This window comes from Acanthopagrus latus, chromosome 3 (assembly GCF_904848185.1).
Source record: "Acanthopagrus latus isolate v.2019 chromosome 3, fAcaLat1.1, whole genome shotgun sequence".
NCBI classification, from domain to species: domain Eukaryota; kingdom Metazoa; phylum Chordata; class Actinopteri; order Spariformes; family Sparidae; genus Acanthopagrus; species Acanthopagrus latus.
The window spans coordinates 26,074,613-26,086,601 of record NC_051041.1 but is presented as its reverse complement, the minus strand read 5'-3'; the positions used below and the strand labels follow the sequence as shown (position 1 = coordinate 26,086,601).

At 42.8% G+C, this 11,989-nt stretch overlaps 1 long non-coding RNA gene across 1 annotated transcript; it reads right to left on the bottom strand.

Annotated features, from left to right (window-relative positions):
* LOC119016941 lies at nt 1–1,320 on the bottom strand. Its single transcript, XR_005074296.1, has 2 exons — nt 1,014–1,320; nt 1–245 (listed from the first exon to the last, which is right to left on the bottom strand). It is a non-coding gene; the product is annotated as an uncharacterized LOC119016941 (long non-coding RNA).
* Nucleotides 1,321–11,989: the final 10,669 nt, after the last annotated feature.

Genomic DNA, 11,989 nt, shown 5'->3' with positions numbered 1-11,989 from the left:
TCTGGGTACAAAACATTTATTGATTTCAGTTTAAATAGTCTTAAAAATATTTTAAGAAGTCACTCACTGGGACAAAAAGGGGGACCAAGTAGGGGTAGTAGGGGGGAGGTGGGTCCAAAACAAAGAGATCCCAGGAACACCTCACATGAAGTAAATAAAAGTGAAACAAAAAGCAACCTAAAAAGTGCCAAACACAAGAGGGACACCGCCACCACGACACCAATCCACCACCCTAGGCTCAGCACCTGAATGAGGGAAATCAGAGGACAGCAGGTGAGAACACAAACATTAAATGCAACTAATAACAAACACAAGAAATCAGGACTTAATTTATCACATCCCTAAGAATTAACACAATATCAAATCAAATAGAATTAAGATTTACATCAAACGAAATGCACCTGAAAACTGCAAAGACCAAAATAATCATGAAGCTAACAAATCAGAATTACAGGTTGCAGTAAAACCAACTCTTACAAAAGAAAAGAAAATGTCATAAACTACTAATCACAAAGAAAATGGGATAAACTCTCCCACTCTACTCTCTCATACACACACAAAAACAACAAGTGACAGGGTTGGCAGTACACAGTTCAGGATGGTATTGCCGAGCAATGATTAGGCCACGGCAACGCTTAAACAAAGCCTGGACGAAGGCTAACACTATTAGCCAGTTGTGGTGAGCAGCCAGGAGCCAGGCAGACAGCGTTGAGGCACCGCAACCGCGGATGCAATTAAAAGTCTGTGTCAGCGCAGTGTGAGGCCGAGCAATGAGTCAAAGCGATGGCCACCTAAAGCAAAGCAGCTAGCAGTGAGCAGCAAGCACACAGCTAGCGGTGAGGCAAAGCAGCGAGGCAAAGCAAAGCAGCAAAACAAAGCAAAGTGGCAGTGATTTCTTGCAGGTTAGCGGTTGCTATGCCGCTACACAGGTGTCTTTACCCTACAATAAAAGAACAGATATTAGCAACTTACGAGTGGCTGGAGGAGGAAGCTACAGTCACTGTGCTACATACCGGTCAGGCAATCACAGTCAGCATGGTGTGGAGCAACGCGATCAGCTACACAGCAACCAGCAGCGGACAGTAAGCAGCACACAACCAGCTGCAACATCCAAGCGAGCCGCTGAAATAAAACACCATGAACACAACTGGAGGGACAGCGTGAGACCAGACTTGTGTTGTGTCGGTCACGAACGTGTCGTTCGAACGAACGGATCTTTTCAGTGAACGAAGTGAATTAGGATCACTTCATGGACTGATTCGTTCCTTTCTCAGTTCAGTTGAGCTCAGCCACGATCATGCCGGTCGGGAGTGGGACTGCCGCAACTCACTCAGAGAACTGTCAGGACGTGATTCACGTTCACACTGATTCAGTGACAGCGCGAATGTGATTCATGTCCTCAGCAGGTCATTCGCGAACGAGGGACGCCAGGATATGAGGGGCCGTCAGGGACATTATTCAGAATGGGCCGTCAGGGACATTATTCAGAATTACCTCTCACGAACACATGTGAAATACTCTTACATACACTACTGAAACACTCTCACATAAACAACTGAAAAATTATTCACTCACACACACTACTAAAACGCTCTCACACATACATGTGAAATGCTCTTATATACGTTATCATACATACGCTCTCATACACACTACTGAAACGTTCTCATACACACTGCTAAAACGCTCTCACACACTACTAAAACGCTCTCACACACACTAGTGAAACGTTCTCATACACGTAACTAAAACGTTTCAGTAGTGTGTATGAGAACGTTTCAGTAGCGTGTGTGAGAGTGTTTCACTCACTTGTATGTATGAGAACGTTTCAGTAGTGTATATAAGAGCATTTCACATGTGTGTGTGAGAGCTTATTAGTGTTGTGTGCGAGTGAATAAGTTTTCAGTTGTTTATGTGAGAGTGTTTCAATAGTGTGTATAAGAGCATTTCACATGTGTTTGTGAGAGGTAATCCTGAATAATGTCCCTGATGGCCCCTCATACCAGGACGTGAATCACATTCGCGCTGTGATTCATTCATGATTTGCGAACCTACTGCAGGCAGAGAACTGTCACTGAGGACGTGATTCTCGTTCACGCACTGTGCTGAAAGTGGCACTGTGTCTCTCACTCAGCCAGGGCAGAAGAGATGATTCACCTTCAGAAACGGTACTGCTAAAATTAGCGCTGTGTTGCTAACATCCGTGTAGCATCATGTTAAGTGATTTTACTGTGCACAGAGCACACTTTCACCGTGTAATAATTTTATTGCATGTATGCCACTCAGAGCAGCACTGCGTCTCCTGCGAATGATTGCGCACCGTCCCTCAGTAAGTGAACGTGAACCTCAGGGCTGAATTATTAACTGAATGACGGATCATTTGGCTGCTTATCAGTTCAGGGAGTTGGAGAGCAGTGAACGATTTGGCGAACAAATCTTTTGAAGGAATCATTTTAATGAACGGATTCTAGAGATTCAGTACAGTAAAAAGAACTGCCGTTCCCATCACTAATGACTGGATAAAGAGAGAGAGAGAGAGATTGGGCAAGAAAGAAAATCACGACTTGATTCCCCCTTTATTCACCTTCACCCTCACAGATATAGAACACGTCTGATGACAAAGATGACCACAGGTCTAGTGGAAATAAAGCTAGTGCTGCAAGCATAGGCGCCGATCCCGTGGGTGCGCCAGTGCTCGAGCACCCATGTGGATTACATATGACACATTAAATAACGAAGTTCTCTGTGAAGTGTGCTCTGCTGCCGACAAAATGCATGCCCCGTTACCATGTACAGGAGGACGTGAGATGGATTCTTACAAGGCTTTTGTGAAAGAGGGCTTTTGCAGCTGGGGCAAGGCAATAGAAATAGAGTCAAACTTGAGACAGCTGCTCAACTTGCGTGCACAGCACAGAACTACAGTCCTGGCTTGCTCGTAATGAGTCTAAGTGGCTTTCTCATGACATTCTCAATGAAATGACTGAACTATTTGCACATGATGTTCTACGAACACTTAAATACATAAATAAAAAAATTAAGCGTGCAGAGTTTTTTTCCATAATCATGGATGAGACCGCGGACATCACAGTCAAGGAACAGGTGGCTGTGTGCTTCCATGTTGTTACTGAATGTCTAGAAATAGAGGAACTTTTACCAGACAGCTAGCGCAATCGGGGATGCACTTTTCGATCTGTTTAAGGATATACTGCTGAGACTCCCCCTGCCTATCAAAAACTGTAGAGGTATATGGCAGGGATCCGAGTTTCGGAACTTCATGTCATCCATTCGTGACCTCATAACGCTGATACGCAACCCCCCAAAATGACTGGCTTGGTTTCAGGATTTCCAAAGCGTAGACAGGCTATCTCTGCGCCCTCTGTGCCCGACGCGCTGGACAGTAAAAGCTGTTTTGCTGCAGTCAATTTCTTCAAATTACAGCGCATTACTGGAGTTTATTGACAACCTGTCTTCAGAAGATAAAGGGGACGCAGGCGGCAAAGCAAATGGTTTACTTCAGCACCTGCAGAAGTTCAGTACATTTTTTTTCACTGAAGCTGACGTTGATGTTTTTTTTACGTGCAGAAACAGCCAATTGCGCACTGCACACAGCCAACTGCATTCACAGAAAACTCTCCAACACATTGAAATGCTCCAACAGGACATCAAGCATCTTCGTGAAAACGGATATGAAGATATTTGGCAAAACACGACTGTAGCTGCTGATATCCTTAATGTTGAAAGCCCAGCCCTGCCAAGTCCAAGAAAAACCCCACGTCGACTGGATGATGGAGGTGCACCATCAGACAGCTTCCAGTCACCAGAGGCCATGTACAGACAGCAATTTTTTCTAGGTAATGGACACTGCAACTTCATCTTTGGATTGCAGGTTCAGTCAAACTGCATTCAAACACGTAAAGTATTGAGGATTTTGTGACGGGAAAAGGTGACTGTGGGAGCATAAGAGTTTCACAGAGATGATCTGGATAAACGCAGGCTGACACTTCACCGTGACATGTTCACTGACATCGCTAAAGAGAGGATGTTAGCATAAAAACATTTCGAGATGCTGTGGATTTCCCGAAAGGAGAGCATGGCGAGCCGCTGCGGACCCTGCTGCCAAAACTCACCAAACTGATCAGACTTGGACTCACTGTTCCTGTGACTTCTTGCACATCAGAGGTCTTTCTCAGGCCTGCGGAGACTTAAAACTTATCTACACGCCACGATGGGACAGGGAAGACTCAATCATCTTGCGGTGTTGAACTGTCACATAAACATCACAAGGAGCTGCAGTCTGGATGCTATAGCCGATGAGTTTATCACGCGCACAGCTGCCAGGAGGAACACGTTCCTCCTTGGGAAATAGACAATAGCAGACAGTGGTGAGTGACTGACTCAAATATTTTCTTTCCTTTCCTTAACAGTAAGCTGGAGATTTCATGTGTCAAAAGTGTGTTTTGCGAATGGATGTAATGAACTTCATCCCAGCTGGCACCGGACGTCAATAGAGTCATGACGTCAAGTGACCAAAAACCAACGTCCATTTAATGTCTACTTTCAACATCTTTTGACATAGGAATATTGACGTCAAGTGACATTAATATTTTGTTGGTTTTAAGTTTGGGTGTTACATAACAGATATCCAATGTCGTACCAATGTCTGATGCCAACATCATTTGACATATGATTCTGACATTTATGGTGACCAAAAACCAACGTCCATTTAACATCTACTTTCAACATATTTTGACATAGGAATATGGACGTCAAGTGACGTTAATACTAGTTGTTTTTATGTTGTGGTGTTGGGCAACCAAAACCAAACGTGTGTCAGACGTCTTGTACTAACAAAACTTTGACATTGAATAATTACCTTTTTAATGACTAAATTCTAATGCCTGGACAACATTTATCAACAACGTTAATTTGACATAAGATATAGATGTCTAATGACGTTGAAATTTTGTTGGTTTATGTTTGGGTTTTAGATAACTGATATCCAATGTCGGACCAATGTCTGATGCCAACGTCATTTTGACATATGATTCTGACATTTATGGTGACCAAAAACCTACGTCCATTTAACATCTATTTTCAAGATCTTTTGCCTTAGGAATATGGACGTCAAGTGACGTTAATATTTTGTTGTTTTTATATCGTGGTGTTGGGCAACCAAAACCAAACGTGTGTCAGACGTCTTGTACTAACAAAACTTTGGCGTTAGATAATGACCTTTTTGGTGACTAAATTCTAACGTCTCGACAACATCTATCAACAACGTTAGCTTGACATAAGACATAGTTGTCTAATGACGTTGAAATTTGGTTGGTTTAAAGTTTGGGTGTTATGTAACTGATATCCAACGTCGGACCAATGTCTGTTGCCAACGTCATTTTGACATATGATTCTGACATTTATGGTGACCAAAAAACAACGTCTGTTTAATGTCTACTTTCAACATCTTTTGACATAGGAATATGGATGTCAAGTGACGTTAATATTTTGGTCTTTTTATATTGTGGCGTTAGGTAATCAAAACCCAACGTGTGTCAGACGTCTTGTACTAACACAACTTTGACATTGAATAATTACCTTTTTGATGACTAAATTCTAACGCCTCGACAGCATCTATCAACAACGTTATTTTGACATAAGATATAGACGTCTAATGAATTTGAAATTTTGTTGGTTTTAAGTTTGGGTTTTAGATAACTGATATCCAATGTCGGACCAATGTCTGATGCCAACGTCATTTTGACATGATTCTGACATTTATGGTGACCAAAAACCGTCTGTTTAATGTCTGCTTTCAACATCATTTGACATAAGAATATGGACGTCAAGTGACGTTAATATTTTGGGTTATGGTTAGGGTATGGTGACCAAAACCCAACGTCTTTTCAACACCAAAACTTAAACATTTACAGAACGTGATATTCTAACATTCTTTGACATAAAACTGTTGACACTTTTAAGTTGTGGCGATAAGTAACTAAAATCCAATGTCTTGCAAACATCTAAAACTAACATCAGTCTGGCATAGAAAACTTCAACTTTAGGGTGATAATGATAACACTGAACCAATGTAATATTCTAACATTGTTTGTTTGACGATATTTTGTTGGTTTTAAGTTAGGGTTAAGGAGCTAACTAATATACAATGTCATAATAATGTCTGATGCCAACATAATAACATTTATGTGACCTTTTTCTAACATCTGTTAAATGTTTAATATTAACAAGCACATAATTCTGACTTTGAGATTTTGTTGGTTTTAAGTTGTGGTGATGAGTAGGTGAAAAGTCATAATGTTTATCATTAATTGTTGGATATTGATGTTGTGGATGTATCGTGCCAACATAATATCGATGTACATGATGTTATTTTATGTTGACCAAAGAAAGTCAGTGTCAGTAGCGGATCAGCATCAGTAGCAGATCTGACCATGCATGTCTGGGGATGTGATTTAAGAGCAAAATATTTTCATAACCCTTGATGTTAAAATGAATCATCCAACTAAAATACAGTCTGATAGCTCTGCTGTGTTTTGGTGATCACTATGTGTGATATTGGGCTTATGCATTGCATCTTTACAAGTGGCTCCTTTGGTCCAACCTGCATATCACCATCCACAAAGCCCTGCGTGAGGAGATGAGCTTGCAAAACTGTATGGACTGTCATGGAGATATTGCGGATCTCACTTCAACCCTGGTGCAGAGGTGATAGACAAGCTGTTATGGGATAGGGTTAAATGGGACTGTTTTATTTAAAAAAAAAAAAAAGCCTGGCAGCAGCAGCTAGCTACCACCAGGCCAAGCTCATGCTCCAGTAGCAGCCAGCTACCAGGCTAAATTCAGGCTTCAGCAGCAGTATCACCAGGCCAAGTTGGCTCCAGCAGCAGCCAGCTTCCATCAGGCCAGGCCTTCTTGATGAAACACGTCACTGTTTGATCCATTTGATTTGAATCACAAACAGTGCTGTCATGATTAAAATTTTGATCCTGCTATTCTTTGCATCAAACTGTTGCAATGCTATAGTAGGTATTTTTTGTTTTCTAGTGCATCTGTAACCATTACTGAATAACAATATTATTTTCTTTTTATGCATTTTTCATCACAGTAATTTCCATGACATTCACAAAATATTGCTCTAGGCCACCATGAATTGGGGCGCTTTACTACTCAGATATCACATAGCTTCAGATAAGTAGCAGCCGTGTGGCCGCACCTATGGCATGGTCACCATAAAGAAACCTATACAATCCTTCATGTAACGCAACAGCCATGAAATCATAATAATTAATAACTGTTGTAATTGTATTGTATTGTTATTGGGCAAGACTTACTATAATGTACCAGATAGACAAAGTTCAAATTTATTTAATGGTGACATTACAAGGAAAACAGAACATGAGCATTTACAGTAAGACAACTTTCAGGCTAGTTGGACCATTGATGTGCCACTGTGTGACCGTTTTTAAGTGAAGCAATTACAAAACATCCAAATTTCAAATTGTTACTGTGACAAAGCTGTCACATTCTGTTGTCTCTAAATATGAACTGTCCATGTTCACAATAATTTCCGAAGGTGACTAATATGCGAAAAAGGCCAGCAAAGTTCCCATAGCATGAGGTAAGAAAACTGAGTGCCGTCGTTGTTGATTTTCCTCAAACATGAATGGAATTTCAATTTCCTCCACTTCTTCCCAGTCGAAGAAAGCAAACACCACAAGCTCAGCCAAGTCACGTCACATCCACGGGAAGAGAGAGTGTCCGACTTCATAGCAGCGTTTGTAGCCCCGCCCCTGCAGTCGCCCACAGATCTCGCTGATGCAGGAGTAGTTCAACTTGAACGCGCCTAAACAAGTGTTTCGGATTAACGCGGGGCTATGTTAACTGGCGACCGTCAGCCGAATGCGTCTGTGGTCACCGTAGCTACAACAGATGTTGAAAACGGGAAGAGAAGACGTAGCTGTCCTCAGATCTGCCTCTTTGTTCAGGTTTTCTCTGGTCAAAACACACCTGATACATGTTCGGACTGCTGTTTGATTAAACGTGTCTGACCCTCAGTCGCTGTATCAAAGTTGCTAGTTGTTACGGAGGACGTTGTAAACAGGAAAATGGAGAGTTGCTCTTCCTGTGAATATGTATCTCTAATAAACCTTTATTAAAAACACGTACTCGTGACTTCTCCCTGTCTCCCTGTAAACATGCAGGTGTGCACGTATCAGGTGTGTTTTGACCCGAGAAAACCTGAACAAAGAGGCAGATCTGAGGACAGCTACGTCCTCTCTTCCCGTTTTCAACATCTGTTGTAGCTACGATGACCACAGACGCATTCGGCTGACGGTCGCCAGTTAACATAGCCCCGCGTTAATCCGAAACACACGCCGTACGAAGAACCCGCTCATACACGATAATTTAGCAGGGCAAGACAATATCAGAGGAGCCTGCTCGCTATTAGGTAATTACCACAGGTGCCACAGGTAACTGGCTTCTAAATGTTGAGCATGTATGTGTGGGTGAATGTAATAAGAGTTTGCTGTTTTTCTCAATTCATCATGCAAGTGCGGGAACAAAGTCTGGAGGTTTGTTCGTTGCCGTTTGTAAACTAAAACAACTGAGCCCCTTCTCTTGGGCTCAACTGCAGCCTCCTGCCAGCAGCAGTTCTCCGGAGTGAAAAGAAAAAAATACAGTCCAAGTAAAGCTCTGTAACCGCGGGCCGATACCCGGCCGCCACCAAGAACGGGAGCCTCGAAGAGTAACGCTAAGCTTAGAGTCGTTAGTTTTGAGTGAGAGGGTTTCAGCGGTGGCGGCTAGCATCCGCCGCTAGCATTAGCTTCCCTGCTCACCGCAACAGCCCTCTTACTCGTTACCACCGGGCTACTGTTTCTCATGGCGGCCGGGTATCGGTTCGTGGTTCCGATGCTTCACTCGGACTGTATTTCTTTCTTTTTTTTTTGAAGTCCTGACAACAACTGCTGCAGTTGAGAGAGGGGGGTGTGCTAGCATCCGGGACAGCTAGCCGGGCCAGCAGCCCTCCTCAGTGAGTTTCGCTTTCGCTGCACAGAGCTTCACGGAGCTCTTCATCTTTTCTTAACGTTCAGGTCCCATCAGGGACATTTTTGTCTTTTAGGGCAACACGTTCATCTTCTTTTGGCCACCATTTTGATTGTGTTGGTGGCCGTGACTTAAAAATATTTTTCATTTTTACACTGTGTCCTAACCGGATGCGATGCGATGCAATGCGATACGAGCGAGCGACAGCTGCAAAATTAATAGTTTTATATTGTAATGTCCTAACTGCCCGCTCGCGACGCAGCGTGACTTGACGTAGAGCCCGACACCCAGTTTCTATTTCTGTCGCTCGCGTTGACAGCGCCATGGACGAGGAGCAGCTGACTCAGTTGGTAGAAACTAGCAGCTACCTGTACGATACCTCCTCATTTCACTACAAAAATGTCAATAAGGTGGCAGTCTCCGCAGCTACTTCCGCGCTCCTCACTCAGTCACCACACACTGGCTTGTGGCATTTCAAGTGTCCGAGGTTTGGTTCTGTTTGCAGCTCTTTGGGCCGGCACTGCCTCCGTGCCAGCGTCTGCTGATGCTGCAGGACTTTCCTCCGGGCTCTCCTGCTGCTGGTGCCCCTTGAATAAGATGCGGGCATTGATCCCAGCCAGGTCGAGGAGGATGTTATAGATATATAGCCGGCCATCCGCCTTTGACGGAGTATGCCATCACGTCTGGTGGCCAACGGGTCTCAACTGTTGGCCACACTGTAATCCATAGATATCTGTGTGTAATTAGGGCATAGACAATAAGGACTTTAGGACTTAATTCAATTACATAACTATTTTGCTCTAACAGGATAGGGACCCATACATCGTGGTAAGGATCTTTTTTTTTCTCAATTTCAATTGGAGATAATTTTATCTCCCAGCCGTAGCTGGTCCCAGTGAAATGCAAATAACATTTTTAAATGCAAATATTCTTATTGTACTAGATCAGTATTTCAAATTAATATGGTTAGTCTCTAGTGATGTTTAGTGACTTCATGATTACTTGCTGCACATTTCTTATATAGCTCCTTTAACTGCAAAAGTAATTTACATTGGAAATGATTTGTCTTAAGTCTAGTCTGAAAAATATCTTAACTATTACAGTTTCATTGATTCTTGCAGCTTTCCAGAAAACTCAGCCTACTGCAGAAGACCAGAGGAGTCAATTTTTTCTGTCTCTCTCAAGAGGACCATCAACCACTCCAGAACAGAAAAAAAACTCCTCGTACCCAATGCCAGAAGCAAGTAAGTATATAGTATAAAACATATAAAGGATCTGCTTATTGATGTGTTAAAAGAGAAAAAAAAGGCGAAAGTACTTTTGCAATATCAGATCTTTTAAATTAAAGTGTATGTTAAAGACTGGGGAAACCAAAAATGAATATGTTCTAAGTTTTAAAATACCTCAGGAAAACATATATTAACCACTCTGTCAAATTTGAAGGACTAAAACATTTGTTAAGTATATGAAATTATGCATAAAAGTTGACAATAAATGAGCAGCATTCTCTGCCTCAGGATGGTGGGATATGTCCGCAACAGGCAAAGAAACCACACCCCATCGCAGAGGAACAAGGCCTAACTGTACAAGTGTATGTGTCATCATAAAATAAAGGGAAAGTGACCTCAAACACACCGCCACAGGAGTCCTTGGCAGAGACGCAGTTGATCAAATCTTCAGGAAATATTTCTTACTTTATATGGTAGTTTTCCGATATGTAAGACTGATTTAAGCTAAAAACAAAACTTGATGGTTTTAATAAAATGTGTGATCTTGGTAGACGGCAAACAGCAAATGCTGTTGGACAGAACAACAAAAACATACAAACGGTCCAAGTCGGATGGGGCGGCAAGACAGTATGCGCCACGATGTTCCTATGCCAATGTTCAAGCGTTACATCCGGTTGAGGTTACCATTGCGACAGATACAACATATATGTAGAATAGGGAAGCCCACAATATCAGATCTCAGATCAGAGATGAGATTGAGATACAACAACAGCACCTCCCCCCAGCAACGGGTGGGAAATGCTGCTCGTGATGGTACGGGATTGGATGAAAGGGTCAGGTTATATCTGACCCATTTGTGTAACGCTAGCGCCCCCCAGGGGACTTGGATATATCTGTACAAATACTCATTTACCTAGAGAGAGAGAGAGAGAGAGAGAGAGAGAGAGAGAGAGAGAGAGAGAGCAAGAATGGGAGGCAGGATAGGGCCGCTCGATGCAGGATTTGAACCGGGCCTCCTACAGTGAAGACTATAGCCTCAACACATAGGGCGGGTGCTCTACCAACTGAGTTAAACACCGCCCCAAAACAGTTTCTTTCTAAGTCTTGTACAGAGTTCGCTTTGATGTTGGAAACAAATAGCTAAAAACTTGCGGTCTCCGCGAGATGTCATGATCAAGTAATTGAGGTCACGAAAGAGTTTATGAGGGAGACTCTGGTCAAAGATGCCATTTACATGTGTGTCTGGAGGTTTTAGCCACTTTCCCCGATGTTTATCACAGTGTGAATATGTTGTCCGGTCGGGGGAGGATGGGTTGTAGGCCGCGAAACTGACGGGAATAACGTCAGGGTGTTGTCAGTTGATCTGGTGAATGATCACTTTCCCACCTCAAAGCTTCCTCTGGTTAGGAATTAAAAGCTATCCTCATCTCTTGTCACATTTGGCTGCGATCAATTTTTGTATTCCTCATAGCTCTCCATTAAAACAACCTGCTCCTCTTGGCTGAAATCAGCAGCCCACGATCGCAGCTCCTTTGATGTGAACGCTCACAGAGCACAAAGCACAAAGCTCAGAGAGGGACTTGACAAACCAAGTTGATAACCACAGTGGTGCAGTTAACTCTGACCAGGGCCTTTATGTTTTGTTAAGCACAGAGCCTGGCTATTTTTTTGTAAATCCATCGGGTCTCCTCTTAAATATG